Here is a 17,432-nt window from a genome sequence, read left to right as displayed (position 1 = left end):
CTTTACCGAGGCAATGCAAGCCAGTCAGACACTACTACGAGCAAATACAAAATGAAAATCGTAGTTTTTCAATTGATACAAGTAATTTATATTTCTGCTAATGTAGCTCGAGCAACTTTAAGGCTTTATTAGTGCAGAATGTTTCACACCGCAAGGAGTGTGCTACGCTGACTGCATAGAGGGACATGAAAGAGGACAGATATTTTTCTATTATTGGTAAATTACCCTTTAACAATTCCAAAATCACCACACTCGCCTAAGAAGACGCTTGGTGGCGACAGCAACCCCAGATTAAAGTTCGTGTATCAAATGCTGTGATCTCATAAATTTTGATAGTGTTCAGATAGGCCTATGCAGCTCCTCATAGGTAATGTCGGCTGATAGGGACCTGACATACCAGGCTTTGCGAAATTTTGTCGAGCCATTGTTGGCAAAATACAAGAAATACACTTCGAAATTTGTGATTTCACGCATGTAGAATTTAAAAATGGTACGTTGCCCTTGATTCTCCTCTAATAATGAACCTATAATGGTAAGAATAATGACATTAGAGCACACTTAATCGGTCTAAACCAATTCATTGTTTCACTTTGGTGTCCCTTTAGAGGATGGAGAGTAGGATTGCACTCAAAGTCAAAGGATGAGAACAGCAGATACGAGGGCCCTCCTTAATCGAATAGTGCAAGTCAAGCGGTAAGCATCCACAGGCAAGACAGCACAAAGTAAACGTGGACAAAAGTGGACACTAGACTAGCACTGGCTGTCAACTCGTTCGATTCATAGTGAGAATACACCTTCAAAGGGTGCTCATAAGGGAGGGGAAAATTATCAAAACTTCTAGGGGAAAGCAAAAGTTGCAGAGATGTTTACATTCCTAGTATGAGTTTAATGAAGGTGTTGATGATTGATTGATATGTGGGGTTTAACGTCCCAAAACCACCATATGATTATGAGAGACGCCGTAGTGGAGGGCTCCGGAAATTTCGACCACCTGGTGTGGTCGAAATTTCCGGAGCCCTCCATTGGCACCTGGGGTTCTTTAACGTGCACCCAAATCTGAGCACACGGGCCTACAACATTTCCGCCTCCATCGGAAATGCAGCCGCCGCAGCCGGGATTTGAACCCGCAACCTGCGCGTCAGCAGCCGAGTACCTTAGCCACTAGACCACCGCGGCGGGGCTTAATGAAGGTGTGCTAACACACCTAGTAGCATTTTTGGTTACAGTGCGAGATCGACAAAGACAGAAGGCGAATGGTACAGAGACAGCACTCTTCTGTGTCCCTTCCGTCTTCGTCGATTTCGCGCTGCAACCAATAAGGCATCTGAACGAACTAGCCCAACTTTCAATACCATTGCAGCACCTAGTAGTATCTTTAGACTTCATATCAAATACTTCGAAAACTTCACACATAGTCTGATGTTCGAAAGTAATTTTTTTTTTTTAACTAAACAAACTTCCTTACCTGATACATTCCTCCCTAGAAGTGTAGATAAATTCCCCTTTCTACGCGTGTGCACCGTGTCAGTTGCCATTTTCACAATAAACCAAAGCCGTCGGCAGCCATTGCTAGTCTAGTGTCCAGCTGTCTGCATTTCTTTTGCCCCGTTTTATATATGGTTTCATCTGCACGCTTATTGGGAAGCACATAAACATAAGCACTGCACTAAAACTGTTTCAAGAATGAATATAAGTATACCAGCCGTTACAAAAACTCATCAAGAATAATGATGAATTGAATAAATAGGTATGAGTGGCAATATTAGGCATTATTCAGGAAAGTAAAATCTCATTAGTAAGAAAGTCGCATGACTGTGCAATCTCTTTAATATGGATCGCCTATAAATGCCCTGCTCTGGATGTTTTGTCACAATTGCCGTGTAGGAAAAAGGCAGTGTAGCAGCCACCATGAAAGTATGAATGAGAGCAGACCTTAAAAGGAGCACATTAATCCACACACAGTTTCTGCACACTTCCTACTTAGCACAGCTGGTATACTTATTTTCGTGGGCATAAACATTCACTGGAAAGACAGCGCTTGGGTCTTTTTGCACTATGAACCACAACTGCTTCAACGCGTGATCGGCCGCAGCTCCTGGGGCAGTTAAAAACTTTGTTCTGAAGCAGCAGATCAGCCTCTGGGGAGCCTGTCACACATTCTTCCAGCCCAACTTTGTCAGTCAACAGGCGGGAGTAGTTTTACCATGTTCAACCAAACGAATATATGTATACATATAATGCCCTAAATGCTGGATTACCCGACAAATCCTCACTTTCTCTGACATATCAAGTACCCCGGAATTTCCCCGCAGTACAATTGTTAGTTATTCAGTAGGGCTTGCCCTGAAGCAGCACAAGTTTTCCATGACAATTTTTATGATTGAAAAGAACTACCGTGATGCTTACTGTGCTCTCAATAAAACGTAGGTGTTCAAACCTACCGTCACGCTTTATGGGCAGACTTATTTTCGTTAATTGACAGCTTATAAGATAGAAGTTTCAGCAAATAAGTGGCATAGAGCGTTTCAGATTTAGTGCAAATTTGTAGAACAAGGCCTTGCATTTTATTCAGACTCTGAGATGAACTTTATTTGAAGTCGATATGCACCACAGCCAACACACTGGGACAGAGCATTGTTGTGCTTTTGCCATGGGCAGCAGCTGTGATTGTTGATAAATGTTCTATAGAATGAAAACGTGAATTCAGTGAATGAAATCTCCTGCAAGTTGGAACATATAGCAGTGAGAAATTCTATGCTAGCTGTCCTAATCTTAGCATTTACCATCTGCAATTTGCTTTAAGAAAAGTTCATAACTATCTACTTAAAATGACAAGCCTTCCCCAAAAATTTTTTCAGCAAAGAAACTTTTTATCTCCTATAAGTCACATGCAAACTTTTTGGGAAAGCTCCAAACTGTGGCTCGTAAAACGCATTGTAGAGAAACCCGTTATTCTCATATTAGGTCAAGACAAACTTTGCCTTTTGAAATTATGGTAGGCCTTTATTTAATGTAACTTTTAATAAATTTTTAATTTCGGTGTTTTGTCTATGCAGCCTCAAATGCAGCCAGTAGTTTATACTGTATTGGACATTTTTTCATAGAAAGATAAAATCATTTTTATTATGCAATAAAAGTTTCTGGCATTACACTAATGCAAACTATTACTTTTTTCTGAAAATTATCTCTGTTAAAATATCACCAATATGGACTCTATTTTCTGTATTCAAGGCCGCATAAAACCCACAAAAACGTAGAAGTGTGTAAAACATTGTAAGTAAAAAACCTACCACCATTATAAGGTAAAAAACTTGTTCTAACCGAATTTAAGAAAAAGACCTTTTTTTTTTTTGGCAATGCACTTCACAAGGTGTGGTTTTGAGCTTTCTGAAAAAGTTTACATGCCGCTTACAACTGATTTTTGCTTTTTTCACACAAAATGTTCTGGCTGAAGTCTTTTTGCTTTAGGTAGATAGTCCAATTTTTAAAAGTAAATCACAGATGGTCAGACGCCAAGACTGGGACAGTTGGCATAATATCCCAGTACACTTTTTTTTTTTTTGTAGAATAACCTAACTGAAATAATGATGGATTGATATGTGGGGTATAATATCCCAAAACCACCATATGATAATGAGAGACGCCGTAGTGAAGTGCTCCAGAAATTTCGACCACCTGGGGTTCTTTAACCTGCACCCAAATCTGAGAACATGGGCCTACAACACTTTCGCCTCCATCGAAAATGCAGCCGCCGCAGCCTAGATTCAATACCACGACCTACGGGTCAGCAGCCGAGTACCTTAGCCACTAAACCGCAGTGGCGGGGAAACCTAACTGAAATAAAAACTACTAATTATACACATGTAAGGCTTATTGCAAGTAATGCACTCAATATAAAATGCTGGGTCTCACAGGAAGTTTAATTTTCGTAAAGTTGAGACTTTTTATGACGCCACAGCATTCAGTAAGGATATTTATGCGTCTTGACGATGCATTTTTACAGCAAGTGGTGCAGGCACTGTTTGGTAGGGAGTCCTCCTGGCCAGTGAACTTAAGATGGAGATTTAATAGCTGAACTGAATGTAGGCAGAGCAGAAATAAATCTGCCACGTTTTAACTTGACGCTTTGGTCAAGACAGTTATTTAAAGTCTACTCCTGCACGAATACATGACAACTTCAGCTTCCAGCTCGCTGCTGCCGCTGCGTGGGTCAGCGAATAAGGCTATCGTACAACCTGCCAGCTTTGACTCTGTGTGCCACCATATATTTGCACTATGCCAGGCTCCGTGCTTCGGTTCAGAAGTTGTGTGGATGTCAAGATGGTTGCAATGGGCATAAATTTACAGCACGAATATTAGGCTGAGAGATGAACAATATTATAAGCTCAACCAACAATCGGGCTGTGATATACCAGCTCAAACAATATGCTCTCATGAGTATGTAGCTATTGGCCTTGAGAGATATTATAACCTTGAGAGATATAACTGCACAGCTCTGGACTGTCAACTCCAATGAATACCAAATATTAAAACTTGTGCATGCAATTCAGGTGCCTGCCATTCTTCAAATGAACTGCGAAAATTATGTCTTGGCGCACACTTGGCAGGCAATTCGTGCTGAAAGAGAGGGGCATGAATCCTTACGTGGTTTGAATGTAAACATTGGACAGATGTCTGTCTGGTTGAGTAGGTAAACTGGGAAACCATTTTAACTCCAAGCAAAAAGTATGTGAAAAAGTGTAAAACCGACGTTTAGGAACCGACTTGGTTCCTTCCTCGGGGGGGGACTGTGGCTACGTTATAGCGGTGTCTTCAAGGCACTTGTGAGGTGGTTAATGACCCACCCTTGCCCTCCTGTTTTGCCGCAAAGCATAGTCCGTGTGCATATACGTAGCCACAGTCCCTCCTGAGGAAGGAACCAAGTCTGTAACAAAACGCCGGTTTTACGCTTTTTCACATACTTTTTCGGTTGGAGTTAAAATCGTTTCCCAATCTCCTCGTGGTGCTTCAAGTGTGAGCTGTCTTGGCTTGGCTAGAGGGTCATGCATTTCTTTTGTGAATCATTGTTCACCAACCTACTATTTGGCACATTATGGCACAATTAACACAACATCACTGCACTAAGTTTACACCACATGATATCTTTCAAAGAAGACACCTTACATGCCTCATCAAACGTGAAATTTTACTGTCCACGTCATCTTCACGAGATTTGGCGAGACCTTAAAGTACTACGCAAAACAGGTGTTGATGTCAACACAAATGAAAAACCAAGTCAACAGAGTCATAAGTGACATAATATTCAAATGATCATACGTGTGTGCAATTGGTGTGTACAAAAAGCCAGACGTCCTCACTGTGGCATGACGCCATAAATTCTGTCATTGGTGGCCCTAATTTCTGATGTCATTGTGACATCGTTGCACGACATCATCACTTGGTCAAGGGTGGGTCCATACTGGGAGCTCTGCAAAAGAGGCTCATGAAAGCGTGAAACGCCTCCAATCCTTGAGGCAGTGGAGAGCCAAGCAGAATATAGCAAGTTATGAAAGGTCGGGTGAGAGAGATCAATACGCTCATTAAAAAGAAGATGGTTTTTGCTCACAAAAGCCAAGCTTTCGGGTCATCTCAGGCAGTTGCATAGAAGACCCTGTGAACTCTATAAAAGAGCTGCTATTCAGAAGTTTGCCAGGTGCTGTAGACAGAAAATTATCATCATTTCAAACTGGCACGAGCTCAATGGCGTCCCCAGGAACTGAAAACCTTAAACGGAAGTCCAATCACAATTAAGTGAAAGCTCAATGTATGACAACATCTACAATGACAATATTATCAACAGCAGTACCCTACTTACTGAGAAATTATTGTAAATGCATGAAAACACATGCGTCACATGTAGGGCATTCACAAAATGAGCCCGATGATGTCAGACTTACCGCCTACAATTAGTCATTAGTAATGGAACTAGCTGCACTAAAAAAGGAACCTTCTGTGCATCAAGAGACATAATAAAATACTGCTTGTTAGTTCTTGTTTGATTCATGAAAAAAAAAAAGAAGCATTGGAAAAAGAACTTATGGGGAATGGCACGAGTTCGATTTGCACCTGGCTAAAGTAGACAGGTCATGCCATCTAGCCGGGCTCAGTTAAACCAAGCATGCCTACCATTTCGGAGGCCATGGCAAAAAATTGTTGAATGATCGTTGTTGCTGCTGTGGCTCCCGCAACTTTCATTCTTCTGCTACTAGTGTAGGTGGCCGCTCAGTAAAGCCAAGCAACATTTGTGCATGGCAACAGTGATGTAGAGCTTTCAACTTCAAGCAGGTAATTTGAAGTTTGCTAACATGATACGGACCATTAAAACATTATTTCATCTCAAACTAAGAGCTTCCCAGGCACAAAAGTAGCACTATGAGGTTTCTGAACCGCTATTTTAGCAATCAACACCAACTTAGTATTGCTACATGCATACGAATTGAGATTCTAGGGGGCGACGCGCGTGTGTGCCTGACGAGGAAGACGAAGGGTGGTCTCCGCTCGGTGTCTGGTCTACCGATCACGCCGCTGCTGCTGCTAGTTTGAAATATATTTCATTCACAGCCTCGTCGATACGGCGCCTCTCTTCCGTAGCATATTTGGTGGAGGTGGAACGTTCCCCGTCCTCACCACGAAGCTTCGCAGTGGCCGCCACCGTCCAGTCTCTGGCCATGGCTTCTAATAATAACCCCCCCCCCTCACCGCCATCACCTGGAGCGCCAGCTACTACGTACCTTGCGATGTCCCACCCCCGTCATCCCGGTACGTTTTCCGCCCAGCCTGGCCTTGACTTCGGCTACTGGCTCCGCATGTACGAGCGCGTTAGCTTGTCTCACGGATGGGAACCAACCGTGATGCTCGCCAATGTAATCTTTTACTTGGATGGCACCCCGCATGTATGGTTCGACGCTCAGGCCGAACTCACCAGCTGGGACATCTTCAAGGACCGACTACGCGACATCTTTGGGGACCCGTCTGGTCGACAAACGGCCGCATGATAAGAACTCGCCACCCGAGTACAGTCATCAACCGAGTCGTATGTCTCGTAGATACAGGACGTGCTCGCGTTGTGCCGCAAAGTGGACGAGCAAATGACCGAGAGCGACAAGGTGGGCCACATACTCAAGTGCATCGCGGACGACGCTTTCAAGTTGCTCGTGTACAACAACGTCACGACCGTCGATATCATAATTAAGGAATGCCGCCGCTTCGAAATGGCCAAAAACCGCCGAGTTCGGCCTCAATTTTCACGGCTCCCTAACACGGCTGTCACGTTAACCTGTAACGATCTCGGTGCCGCACCACCCTTGCACGAGAATGTCACACGCATTGTTCGACGCGAGCTTGAGATGGCCCGTCCGGCACCGTTTCATGCACTTCCACTCGACCAGGGCATCGTGCAAACATCTCCGGCGGTGTCAGTTATTCAGGCAGTCGTGCGGCAAGAAATTGCTAACCTTGGTTTTCCTGTCGCCTGCTCCATCTCCCGACCAGACTACAGACCGATGCCAATAAATGCACCACGCCAAGACCCATACACTCTGCCCAGATCTCGCAATCTGACGGAGTAGTGAACAGCAGACGACAAGCCAATCTGCTTCCGCTGTCACCGAGTTGGCCATGTCTTCCGCTACTGCCGCAGCATTTGGACCCCCCCCCCCCCCCCCCCGGGTTGGAGCCCATTTTTTTCTCCTCGGCCATACCTGGACCCCCGTCGTTATTCACCCAGCCGTGAGTATCCTGCTTCCGATGCACCTAACAGCCGCTCTATCGCGCGTCACCGTCACCGCAACGCCGCCATTCTCCGTTGCCCAACCCCGCCGCTATCCATCGCCGACTAACTATGGATCTTCCCGGATAGAAAACTAGATTATGCAGCTCCTGGAGGTAGTGCTGCATCAAGTGCGACTGACCCAAATTCTCCATTGACGCTACCTACCAATAAGAACTTGCTGGAAGTCCATGTGGACGATCTTTCTTTGAGGGCTCTAGTTGACACTGGAGCTTAGGTGTCTATAATGAGTGCTCGTCTGTGTCGCCGCCTCAAAAAAAGTGCTCACACCTGCCGCAACACAAGCCGTCAGTTTCGCCGATGGTGGAACTGTAGCCGTCATTGGAATGTGTATCGCTCGTATTAGCCTTGCCGGCCGCCATGTTCCTGATTTATTTACCGTGCTCGACAGTTGCCTTCATGACGTCATCTTCGGGATGGACTTCTTATTGATGCATTCTGCCCTGATTGACTGTTCCGCTGGCACTCTCTCTTTAGAACTTCCTCTCCTCCTGAATTCTCACCTTGAACTCCCGAACAGCCTGTGCACTACTGACTTCTTCCGGATACCACTTTAAGCTCTCACATTCATTGAATAAGCAACACCCTCTCCTGTGCCCGACGGTGATTATATCGCGACGCCTATTCCTGATGTTTTCCTGGCGCGTGACATTACTGTCCCACACTCCGTCGTAACCATGGCCTCTAACCAAACATATTTACCTGTTATCAATTTCGGCTTTATAAAACAAGTGCTACCTCAAGGAATATCCGTCGCCACGCTAAGACCCTTAATTGACGGCCTTGTCACTCGTTTTGCGGCAGACGTATGTCCCGATCACCGACGTCACTCGCACATTGCCACGTGCCTGGATGCAACCTTACGCTCCATGATCACCCCGGACCTCGAACCTGAGAAGTCAGCTGCGCTCTGCCGCCTTCTGGCTTTATACCGCGACGTATTCAACATAGACAGCCGTCCACTCGGTCAGAGACAGGTGATTCTCATCCCATTCATCGGCGACCATACCGGGTGTCTGCCACCGATTGTAAAGTAATTCAACAAGAAGTCACCAAGATGTTAGCCAAGGGAATCATTCAACCCTCTTCGAGCCCTTGGGCGTCCCCCGTTGAGCCCGTTAAAAAGAAAGATGGCACGGGGTGCTTCTACGTGGATTACAGCCTTCTGAATAGAATCACGAAAAAGGACGTTTACCCTTTACCCCGCATCGATGATGCTCTCGATTGTCTCCACGGCGCCCGATACTTTTCTTCAATAGACCTAAGTTCCGGCTACTGGCAAATTGATGTCGACGAAAAAGACCAAGAGAAGACTGCATTTGTAACTCCAGATGGCCTGTATCAGTTCAAGGTTATGCCGTTAGGCCTATGCAACGCCCCAGCCACGTTCGAGCGCATGATGCTACAAAGGTTCAAATGGTCAACATGTCTCTGTCATCTTGACGATGTTGTATATTCCCCAATATTTGAGACCCATCTTCAGCCTTTGTCAGCTATTCTCGACATATTCCACACTGCAGGTCTTCAATTAAACTCGTCGAAGTGCCACTTCAGAAGCCGGCAAATTACAGTGTTGGGTCACCTTGTTGACGCCTCTGGTGTGCAGCCGGACCTCGAGAAAATTCGTGCAGTCACCAGTTTTCCTGTACTCCAGTCATCCAAAGACGTCCGGAGATTTGTAGGACTTTGCTCCTATTTTAGAAGGTTTGTAAAAGATTTTGCAACCATCCCTCGACCTCTCACAGAGCTTCTGAAGAAAGACGTAACATTTACGTGGGGTACCGACCAAGCTGCTGCTTTTTCTCACCTAACCACAGCAGCTGCTTACAGACCGTGGCCGCACCTTTCTGTGGAAGGTGATAGCCGACATCTTGCAGTTTTGTCAAACGAGACACAAGCTGACTATGTCATAACATCCGCAAACCAATGGACTCACCGAGCGTCTAAATCGAACTCTTACAGACATACTCCCTAAGTATGTTTCTACTGACCACACCGACTGGGATCTTGCATTGTCGTATGTCACATTTGCCTATAATTTTTCGTGCCATGACACTGCCGGTTACTCTCCATTTTTTCTGCTATTTGGCCGAGAACCAACATTGCCTTTAGACACCGTCATACCTTCCCTACGGGACCGACCAGTGAATATGCCATGGACGCTATTACTCGGGCCGCTCACGCACGCGAAATCACCCGTATTCGCCTTCTGACTTCTCAACAGAAGCAACGGCATTCGTATGACCAACGACACTGCGACGTACACTTTCCGCCCGGTTCTTTGGTCCTGCGCTGGTCTCCAACCCGTCAAGTTGGCTAGTCAGAAAAACTGCTTACTCGCTACACAGGTCCATACCGAGTTCTTCGTGTGGTTACTCCTGTGACAAATGAAATTGGTCCTGTCGCCCCATCACCTTCATGAGCCCAACAGGCTACCGATATTGTACACGTTGCGCGCTTGAAGCCCTACCTCTCTCCTAGTGACGTTGAAATTTAGATGCGCCGAGACGGCGCTTCTGCCGCCGGGGATTATGCTACATGCATGCAAACTGAGATTCTAGGGGGCGACGCGTGTGTGTACCTGACGAGAAAGACGAAGGGTGGTCTCCACTTGCCGTCTGGTCTACCGGTAACGCTGCTGTTGCTGCTGGTTTGAAATATATTTCATCTACAGCCTCGTCGATATGGCGTCTCTTTTCCGTAACAATATTTACCTTAAGTGTCCCTCTAACTGCTGATCTAAGCAGGAATGCTAGCAAAACATAGCACAGCACACCAAGGGAGTGAGAAAGGCAAAAAGAAGGGGGGAACAAGAAGAGAGGAAAAGGAAGAAACATGGAGGGAAAGGAGAGCAAGCACAGCCACGTATATCATAAATCAGCAAGGAGTGAGAAAGAGAGAACCATAACTAAGCCAAGACCAGCTAGGTGGCAACCATTGTTCTTTTTTTTTTAAATACAATTTTCAAAATGATAAGAAATATGCTTGTATGCATATATAGAAATGTCAAACTATGCGGAGTGAGGTGGCTCATGGAATTAGGTTACGCTAGATTAAACAGTGAAGTTCGTTGGACATCCGATTTATAGAGGGATTATTCACAACATGGGTACCCATCGATATTTGTATACCTGGAGACTTTTATCGCAAAAGTGTATGACTTTGCTTGTGCCTCAAGAAAAACTAAGCAATACTTCGCAGCATGGCACGAGCAACGAAGCAGTACCTCGGCTCTGGTTTCTTTGTCTGTGCAAATAGAAACATTTTATACAACATTGATTATTTTTTATAGTACTGTTTTAGTGTCATTTATCTTCAAAATGTATATTCTGAATTTTCTTCGTTTTGAACAATTTTGCATTTGTACTGTTTTTTTTTTTTACATGGTTTACCAGCTGGCAACCAAGAATTACACACTTTTCGCATTTTATTCATTCTAAAATATTTTCGGTACTGTACAAGATATACTTTTTGGAAAGAGCATTACATTTTGCACGATTTGGTATGCTGCAATGCGTCCTGGAGTACTTTTGAAACACGCAAAAACAATACAGTCAAGCCCACATATAATGGCCCCATTCAAAACAAGCTTTCGCTTAAAACGAACAATATCCGTGTGACCGTGAAAACACATTTGTTCAATGGCACAAAATCGCACTTACAACGAACGTCTCCGAGCGCCACTAATCGGTTACAGTGAACCGAGTCGGCACTCTGCTGACATCCCCTGAAACCACTTTCGACCACCGATCAAGCAGTGCGTCGTTGACTCCAACCTGGGAGAACGGGTGGGACATCTGTAGCGATGATTTCATTATGGCCTATGATGATGCCGAAAATGCAGAACCGTGCACGGACCAGGGCATTGTGAATGAAGTACGTGGTGAGAGCGATTTGGAGGAATCGAATTGCGAGAACAACGAAACTTTGGAGCCAGTGTCTCATGCAGCTTATGCCACGGGCCTGGGAGAACGAGCACCCTGCCGTTTTAAATGAACTCGAGACCGCCTTTATCTCTTCTGCTCTTCGAAGCACGTGCATCACGGACTTTTTTGAGCAAAAAAAGCTTGTGTTTTCCATCGCAATTTTTTTAAAAGCTGTTTCATTTACTACGAACTGCGGGATACAGCGAACGGATGCCACGTCAGGCTCCGGTTCGTTATAAGCAGGCTTGACTGTATTCCCGAGACATATAAAAAACAGTCATTTTTGCGCAGAAACGAAAAATTTGAAGTGCTTTGCACTTGATATCATTGTGACTACACTAGATGAACAAGAGGAGAAAGAAGATTTTCTTTGGCCTGAACACCCTTCATATGCTACAGATGGCTCGGCTCTAAGTGCATTAATATAATAATCAACAAGCTCGAATTACAAGAAGAAAAGCCTTCTCTTTGCCGTGAGCGTGCGCCATGCCAATCTTATATGCGGTTTTGCCTGAATTACGCAACATGACGACAGCAGCCTGCCACACTAATGTGCTCTGCACTTAGAGAGCACTGACACTCTCTCTCAACTGCCACATCCTACCAGCTAGCCAATCATTGTGTCTTGTGTGATTGCAATGCGGATTTCAATGGCACTGTAATCCTTTAACGTCATACAAACAAGTCACAAGAGAAATAACACGCAGCCTCCACATAACCCGACTGAAAACCAGTGTGCAAGTTGGGCATTTGTAACTCTCACACCTAAACAATTTCGCTGTCCAATCAATATGCGTGTAGTCAAGTGCCACATTGATGCTGTACGTTTTGCCTTCTCTGTTCCACGTATACCATGTCCCCATTTGTCAGTGTTATCTTGTTGTGGACCACTGACACATTTTGCGACTTTTTGCATGACCGATTCAGACTGCATACCCGGAAAGTTTTCAGTAATAAAAAAAAAAACTTTGGTTGCGGATACAGCTGAAGACCAGTCTGCTTCTTGTGGACTTGTTGTCTAACACTGCCTTGCCGCAATGATGTCATGCAGCTCATTTGTTAAATAACAATATTGCCGTCATGCTCTTCACTCAATGTTAACGTGATGGTTTGAACAAGAGAACAGACAGCGGGGCTAGCTGTGTCTTGACTGGAGCGTATTGAATTGTACAGTGCAGAAGAAAGGACAAAAAACGAAGTGTCCATGTGTGCTTGTCTTTTGTCCTGTATTCTGCACCATACAATTTAATACATCGCAATGATCTGAGCTAATTTGTTTAGATTTTTTTATCTTCTCCTTAGGTAGCACATCTGTTGAAATGCCACCAACAAATCTCATGGCTTCAGGCTCGTTCTCGCTAGGCATGTTCTGCTTAAAGAGTGGGCCTGGTGAACGAGTGGGGAAGTGTAAAAAAAAAGGGCCAGGCCTGCACAGAAAGTGCAGCACAGTCACAGCGAAAGCTAGAAGAGTGGCCTTTCAGAGCCTTTTCAAAACACTCATTGGGTAACTACTGTAAGCACACTTGCTTGATACCCACTAGGTAATTTGTAATAAATGTATTTGGGGGTTAAGGATATCATAGTTGAAATCAAGAAGAGGAAATGGACATGGGCCAGGCATGTAGCGGTAGACAGGATAACCGCTGGTCATCAAGGGTAACTGAGTGGATTCCCAGAGAAGGCAAGCGGGTTGGGGGAGACAGAAGGTTAGGTGGGCAGGTGAGATTAAGAAGTTTGTGGGTATAAATTGGCAGCAGCAAGCACAGGACCGAGTTAACTGGCGGAACATGGGAGAGGCCTTTGTCCTGCAGTGGATGTAGTCAGGCTGATGATGATATTTGGGTAGTAGGCCGGCATTCGCTATGCTACTTTTCGTTCTTCTTCTGAGAAGCGTGGTATCGCTAAACATTTGGGCGGAATTTTGTGCCAATTGCTCATGCAGTGGCTGATGACGATGAGAAAATATGGCTGAAGTGAGTACGCGACGCGGTTAATTAGGGGAACAAGAACATGCTTTTGAGATGGGTTGGAGTATTGGACGGCGCACTCTTTATACTATTCCCATTGTGTGCCGACTGGTTGTTTTTTCGCTGTTTCAAAACTCTATATAAGTCGTATTTACGCGATTGCTTTCCCCACATTAAGCCTGCTTAAGGGAAGTTTGACCACTAGTCACAAGCACCTGTGTAGCTCAGTGGTAGAATACTGGGCTGGCACCCAGCGAACCCAGGTTCGAGGCCCACTGTGTCATTGGTGCTAGATCAAGCCTGCCTAAGGCAAGTTTGACAACAAGTTATAAGCACCGGCGTAACTCAGTGGTAAAATACTGGGCCGTCACCCAGCGTACCCGGGTTCGAGCACCACTGTGTCATTGGTACTAGGTTTTTTTTTTCTCATTTCGCGCGATGTGGTTACGGACACTGACGGCGGCAGACAACTGCGCGTAACCGGAGTTGTGATCTCATAACAGCTTTCGCTATAAAATGACATGGGATTAGCGGGAGGATAAATGCATGTCACGTTTGCATAATGTTCACTGAAAGGTGCATGGCTAATCTACTTAAACATGCATGGCTTTGCTAACCTTCCTGGTTAGGAAGTATGTGGCGGCAGACGCCAGCCGTGAGTGAGAGCGGGTCTGCAAAGGAGGCAGTTGTCGCAGCCTCGGTAAGAGAAAACTAGGGACATTATTTGAACTAGATTGATTGATTGATTGCTTTATTTGCTTCGTCACAGTACAGTGTAACAGGAGGCGGAGGGAAAAGCCGTAATGACGGCTTGAGGGATCCTCCGCCCCCTTTGTGAACAATGGCAGCAGATGAAGGACATCACAATATCATACACTTTCACATTGTTTTACGTAAAGATCATGCCACAAAGGAAGGAAACCTGAAAACGTAGTTGATACATAGCTTACACAACAAAGAAACTTGCAGCAATCTTCTGCACCTGAATAAATACATAGTTTATAGAACATATAACATAGTTTGCTACATAGTTTATAGAACAAAAAGAGCCGCTAATTTTGCAACACTTAAATGAGACACATCTATACCTTTGCTAATATAAGTATTCAGAATTCGCGGTAGAGTACATCGAAGCATCTGAAAACCATAATTAGTGCGAAAGTACGGAACGTTCCACATTTCTGTATTTCTTGTTACATACACCTTTTCCTTTAAGCAAAGATTCGCCATTTCCGTAAACAAAAAGTTTGCGCGTTTGCAGCTAAGGCAGTACTCTCGTAGTAGTCTGTATTGATATAGGTCATTCACTTTGATTATCTCATATTTTTTAAACAGTGGGTCACTAGGTGCTAGAGCTGTAGCGTTGTCTATCAGCCTCAGTATTTTCTTCTGTGTTCTCAGTAATTTTGTTAAGTTTGTTTCTGTAGTTGTTCCCCAAACCAAATAGCAATAGTTAAGATAAGAACTAAACAGCGATTTGTATATCAATAACTTCACCGAATTGGGGATGAGGTACCGGATACGGCTGAGTATTCCAGTTATCCGGCCTAATTTTATTTGAATATTATTTACGTGGTCATCCCATTGCAAAGAACTGGAGAAATGTACCCCAAGTACTTTCACTGACTTCACTATTTCTATATCTGAGCCTCTAAATACAATATTATTCTTCAAAGTCACTTGTTGACCTTTCGAATGAAAAACTACCGCTTTTGTTTTAGTTGCATTTATTTTTAACTTATTGTTACTTGTCCAGTTGTCTAACTTCTGTAAGACGTCATTAGCTTTATTAGAAAGAATAACATCTGATGATGAGGTGACAAATATACTCGTGTCATCTGCATAGATAATAAACTTAACTTCTGGGGAGATATGGACTATGTCATTAATATATAAAGTGAATAATAAAGGGCCAAGAATGCTCCCTTGTGGTACCCCTGAAATTATATTTTTCTTATCTGATACTAAATCATTTATCGAAACAAATTGACATCTATGCGCCAGATAGCTTTTAAGTAACATGAGTGGGAGCCCGCGAATGCCATAATGGTTTAATTTTTCAAATAAAATGCCGTGGTGAATGTAGTCAAATGCTTGTGTGAAATCCACAAAAATTCCGACCACTTTATTTTTTTGTTCAAATTGTTGTAGAATATATTCTTTTTGATCCAGTAGGGCGAGTTCTGTAGACTTATGTTTTTGGAAGCCATATTGTGATTTTGTTAGGACATATTTGGTGCAAAAACAGGATAAGCGACTAAAAATAATTTTTTCGAAACCTTTAGAAAATACGGGGAGAATAGATATCGGTCGATAATTTGCAACGTTATGCTTGTTCCCCTTTTTGTAGAGAGCTATTACGCGCGCCGTTTGCATTTTCGAAGGAAAAACCCCTGTCGAAATACAGAGATTGAATATGTGTGTTAGTGCTGGACTGATCTGATCGATAACATATTTCACTGGTTTTATTTGTATGCCATCAGCGTCGCAGCTGCGACTGTTTTTTAAGCCGAGAAATACTGTGCGGACTTCTGGTTCGATAGTACCTGCTAAGAAAAACGTGTTTGCAATTTCTGGACCCAGAGTTCGGCAAGTAGCGGTTGATCTGTCGCTAAAGTCTCTGTAAACGAAGTAATCATTAAAAACATTGACCATAGCCTCTCCACTGACCAAGTTTCCGTCATGGAGTACCTCCTTAATTTCTTCTGTTTTCGAATTTCGGCCCATCAAAGAGTTTATTCTATTCCATAAAACATCTGCTCGTTTTGAACACACAGTAAATGCTTGTATATGATACAGCTCCTTTGATTTCTTCATTTCTTTACTTAAGGCATTTCGGAACTGCTTGAAAGCAATTAGGTCCGCCTCGTCGCGCGTACGTATGAATTTCCGGAATAATCTGTTTTTTCTGTCTATTTTACGTAAGAGTTCACGTGTCATCCAAGGTTTCCGACAACCTTTACGTTTTTTCCACTGTTTATAAGGGAAGTGTTTTTTGTATATACAAATAAACGATTCTAAAAAAGCGTCATAGGCTGAGTTTGCATCATTTGAGTAAAAAACATTGTCCCAATGCAAAGTGCCAATCTCTAAACGGAAAGCATCTAAAGCAGCTGGCGAGACATGCTGATAACTATAAGGAATGTCATTCTGAATTAACGTAGGTACAGCTGTTTTTACAGAACAACATATCGCCATGTGATCACTAATAGGATACGTAAGGACAGCACAGGTAACACACGACAGATCACAGTTTGTGATAAATAAGTCTATGGTGGTCTCCGAAGACAGACTAATTCTAGTGGATCTATTTATAATGTTTTCGCAACCGTTGCATGCAATAATAGTTTCAAAGTCACACTTTCTCGTGCTTTCATGCCCCATGTCAATATTGAAATCACCACCCAATATAACAGTGTATTGATGTTGATTTACAAATGTCAAGAAAACATCTAAAAATGCAAAAAAAATCAGACAAGTCACCATCAGGTGGCCGGTAACACACAGCAACTATGACATCTTGAAACTGAACACATAACATTTCGTAATGAGCAGTAACTGAAGTAAACTTTTCGAGCAATACGGCTGGTAAAGAATTTTCAAGTAGCATAGTGACACCACCTGATGCTGCACAATCAAGAACACTAAGTGCATAAACTTTTAGACAGAAAGGAGCAACAAATGTTTGTGAAGATAAGGCGGTTAAAGATG

General features: G+C 43.7%; 1 protein-coding gene across 8 annotated transcripts in view; it reads right to left on the bottom strand.

The window, feature by feature from the left end:
• The window catches only part of Lkb1 (Lkb1/serine/threonine kinase 11), a 154,322-nt gene that overhangs the window by 135,169 nt on the left and 1,721 nt on the right, over nt 1-17,432 (bottom strand). Inside the window, exon 2 of one of the 8 annotated variants that reach the window (XM_075896406.1) lies at nt 5,317-5,467. The exons of the other annotated variants lie outside the window; for them this stretch is intronic. The gene's annotated coding sequence lies outside the window, so the exon portion shown is untranslated. The remainder of the gene's footprint in view (nt 1-5,316; nt 5,468-17,432) is intronic. 8 annotated transcript variants of the gene reach the window in all.

The sequence above is a fragment of the Rhipicephalus microplus genome, chromosome 5 (assembly GCF_043290135.1).
Source record: "Rhipicephalus microplus isolate Deutch F79 chromosome 5, USDA_Rmic, whole genome shotgun sequence".
Taxonomy (NCBI): Eukaryota; Metazoa; Arthropoda; class Arachnida; order Ixodida; family Ixodidae; genus Rhipicephalus; species Rhipicephalus microplus.
This window is presented reverse-complemented; position numbering and strand designations above follow the sequence as displayed.